Source organism: Lygodium microphyllum, chromosome 2 (assembly GCF_053477565.2).
Source record: "Lygodium microphyllum isolate KBCC chromosome 2, Lygodium_microphyllum_v1.1.10, whole genome shotgun sequence".
Taxonomy (NCBI): Eukaryota; Viridiplantae; Streptophyta; class Polypodiopsida; order Schizaeales; family Lygodiaceae; genus Lygodium; species Lygodium microphyllum.
Window position 1 is genome coordinate 73058315 of NC_141136.1, and position 4332 is coordinate 73062646.

The following is a 4332-nucleotide window of genomic DNA, read 5'->3' on the forward strand; positions in this document are numbered from 1 at the left end:
TGAAAGGAACCGCAATAGCCTATGAGAGAATCCTCTACCAAAGGTGGACAAAGAATTCAAGAGTCCAAGGGAGATAAGGGGTTTTGGTCATGTACCATTGTAAGGTGAGATTGGAGTGGTGCAAAAAAATATATATATATCGCATGATCTAGTTGAAAGGTGAGATTGCAGTGGTACAAAAATAAGAAATTTCTCGCATGATCTAACTGAAAAAGATGTCTTCTCTATAGAATCTTTAGGGTTGAAAGATTATGGGTTAGTATCTTTCATGAAATGTGAGGACTAAAAGCAAGAGGAACGTCGACATGTACATAATATTTAGGAAGGTTTGAAACACTCCGGATTGCTAAAAGATGATAAATCTATTACACATTTGTTTGACAAAGTTTCTTTTGTAGATACCATGGATGATCTTAATGCTATCGGGAATTCTAAAGTGCACGTTGGTACTAAGGTTATAAATGTATGGAAATGTACGAGGTGCTAAAAGCCTTTGAAGAGCAAGTGGACTTTGATGTTGATAGTGAGCACCAAGTACAAGTGGAAACAAAGTATAAGCCAAAGAAAGTGAAGCTAGTAGCAATGCCTTTACCCTTAGATTATAGGAAAAAGATGGAAAAAAGAATCTAAGCAACCAAATCTTAGGGACCCAGAAAGGATTGGACATAAGTTCATGCAAGAATCCTTGAAAGAGTTGAAGGTTGGCTCTGAGGGATTTTTGACACAGCTGTTAGGTTTAGGGTTGCAGGAAAGAACACAAAGCTTGGAGAAGAAGAAGCTCAAAGAGCACACAACAAGAAGATTTATTGATAGTGTGCAAATGCAAAGATAGCATGCCCTAGAGTGCTGGGCGTATATACAATGCACGGGGGAAAAAACCTCATGGTGAGGGCCAAAGTGCCCCGGCAGTCCTAAGTGTGTTCACACACATCACTACCTATAATATCAACAAATCCCCCCTGGGAGTGATGCGGTGAACGAGAGCTGGCACTCAATGTAGAGGGAAGTGCCAAGCCCTATGGGTGGGATCAATCCACAAAGGGAAGCAAGCCCAAAGCTTTGCGGAAAGCTTCGAACTTCTCACGAGGCAAGGCCTTTGTGAATAGATCTGCAAGGTTGTCCTGTGTTGGCACATATACCAAGCTGATAATGCACCTCAATCATAGTGATAATCAGACAACCGTAATAATCCATCGTAATGGCTGTCTATCGTGTTCAGACCTTGTTGCTCGTCCACAACCGTGTTCAGATCCGTTGCTCGTCGCCGGCTCTCTTGCTCAAACCTTGCCATGACACCACATTCCATTGTGGAGCGCATTTTGTCAATACGCTCCACGTGAAAATGCTGTCCGCGCGACCACGCTGCACTATATATTTTGTACTGTACATTGAAACACTCAAATTAGATGTCGCATATAAAATTTAGATACGACATATTCTAAACCCCTCATTACCTTTGGACTACATCCCCTCGAGAACTCCCACTCCTCCATTGAGACCTCTGTCTCGTTGGATGCTGCGATCAAGGCTCCATGCAACCATCGTGTTGACATAAACCGCGACATCTCCTCCATGCCTTCGGGATATCGAATCGGTCGATGACTCGTACTGCGTCGGAATTCAGCTCGCGCTTCCTCTCGATCTTGCCTTGCAATCTGGTACTTGGCGAGCCACGTCTCCATGGAGGCATGGTGCAACATACAAAAGCGATTCACCTTCTCTTCCATTGAGGCATCCATTCTTTTTTCTACCCCATTTCCAACCACCACATCTCCAGTCAGTCTATCATCGTCCTTCAGCGTCCATAGCATTTCATTGTCTGGTTCCACCGTTGGTAGCCATTGTGAGATATGCACTAACGCCTCTGACACCAACCAACCTTCCGCCATGCTACCTTCTGGCCGAGCTCGTTGTCGCACAAAGCCTTTCAGGGTTTTCATGAAGCGCTCCAGGAAGAACATCCATCGCATATGGACAGGTCCAGCAATCTCCACTTCATCCACAACACAAGAAGGTGGACTTGTATCGTAAGCATGCTGGTGGGCAGGTATTTCTCAAAGAGACAGACCGTCTCCACTGCTCCCCGCCTCGCGGATTCAATAGAGGACGTCTTAATCTCTTTCTGTGAGATCCATTGCACCAAAGTTGACAACTTGTAAATGGCCCCGCGAATTTCTAGAGTAAGGCGTCCTGCGATCGCGATCGGTAGGACAAACTGCCACAAATGAGAAAGCATTATGAATAATGGCCACTTTTAAAACTGTAAAATGCCCACGCTAATTACAATCCATTCTGTTCACAAACCTGACATATCTTATGCCAATCATGGGATTTTTAGCCCCGACAATTGGTCATCTTTAGAAAATGCAGACCTGAGAGAACGCATCATACCCATCGGACTGCGGATAGACTTGATTACTTGCTTCATAATGCGCTCTTCTTTGGTGGACAAAACCCAAGGAGTGCGAGGAAGCTGCACTCCCCCTTCAGCACTCAATTGTGGCCAAAGTGCCTCCTTCTTACCTACCTCCTTCAAATCCATTCGTGACCCTATAGTGTCTCTCTTTCCTGTGATGGGGTCCCATAGTAAGCTGCCCATATTCTTGAAAATATGCATGGGATCTAACAAGTGGTTGACCTGTAAGTGGGTCCAATATGGCAACTCGTAGAAAACTGAGAACCGTCGCATTCAATTTGGATGTGATTTCGGGTTTACCATTTTCAGCTCGTACCAGCTTGCGGCATTCATACGTGTTGGAGGTCGTCCAAGAAAACCTTCCCTGAGTTCATGATCCTCCAGCAAGAAAGCGGCGTGTCCTTGATATACCATCTTCTTCATGGTTCGTGACCTTCGGGAGTCTAACTGTGGCCCATACAATGGACATGCATGATAACTGAGGTAACCAGACCTGTAAGGCTAGCCACGACTTAGTGAATACTTGATTGAATGAGATGAAATATAGATATTACCAGCGAGAACGGAGGTTTGCTCACCTGAGCACTCTCCCAATTCCGGAAAGTCATGCATCATCCACACGAGAATGGCTCGAATGTTGGCTGACTGCCAACCATCGCACTTGCTCATATCTTGCACAGTGACCCCCTCCTCCCACAAAATCTTAAGCTTATCGACTAATGGACGAAGATACATGTCCATATTTTTTACTTTGTAGCGGCCAGGACGAGCAAGCTAAGGATGAGATGTCCTTTCTTCGTAGAAAGCCATGGAGGGATGTTGTAGTTGACAAGCACTATAGGCCACACACTGTAAGAAGTCGAGTGCAGACCAAATGGGTTCACACCATCCATGGCGAGACCGAGCCGAATATTCCTTGGCTCTCGCGCAAAGCCTGGGAAGGTAGAGTCAATGTGGTTCCATGCGCGCGAATCCACTGATATTCATTGAACTCCATCCGTGGACCTATTCTACACATGCCACGTTGTCAAGCTTGCCATGCGGGACGTGCGAAACATGTGGTTTATGCGGGGGATGAGCGGAAAGTGTCTGAGAGCTTTTTGAGGGATGGTTTGCCCTTGTAAGTCCTGTCGATACCTGTGAGCACCACACTTTGGACATGTCTCCATAGTCTCGTATTCATCTCGAAACAGTATGCAATCGTTGATACATGCATGGATGTTATTGTAGTCCATGCCAAGCTTCCGTAAAACATGTCATGCATCATCACGAGACTCATGCATGGTATTTGCAGGTGGTAATATACGATATTTCAATAACTTGAAAAAAAATCATAAAACACCTTGAAAAAGCACAAATGTTTGCAATAATACTGTAAAAAAAAATATCAATGAAGCCTATGTGCAAGGTACCTGAATAACTCGGTCACACTCGTATCACTCCAACGGTATTTTGCTTGCATACTTAAGAGTACAAGCAATGTCTTCAATCGAGATACTCCGCACCCATCATATAATGGTATGGATGCTTCCTCTCTAAGCGGGTCAGATGTCTCAACATCCATGGGAATCAATGCATCGATCATTGCCTCCATCTCAGGCTCCAAGATTGTAGGTAGGTCGGGAAGGTTGTCTGTCTCCTCTGGCATTGACGGTATAGATGGGCCTTGCGAGTGGTGCATTGGCTCCTGCAATCCATCCATCGCACGTCCACGAACTCTTCTAATTGGCCGCAAAGGGTGCACTCCCCCTTGGGTCGAGACATCACTCCCCTGGATAGAAAATTTGCCAACAAGACCCAATCTTATTGTGTATGGTTTTCAATTAGTTTGCGAGTACAATGCATGATTAATATTAACTTCAAATTACCGTTTGCTGAAAATCCGCAATCGCCTGATCAATGATCTCAGATTGAAA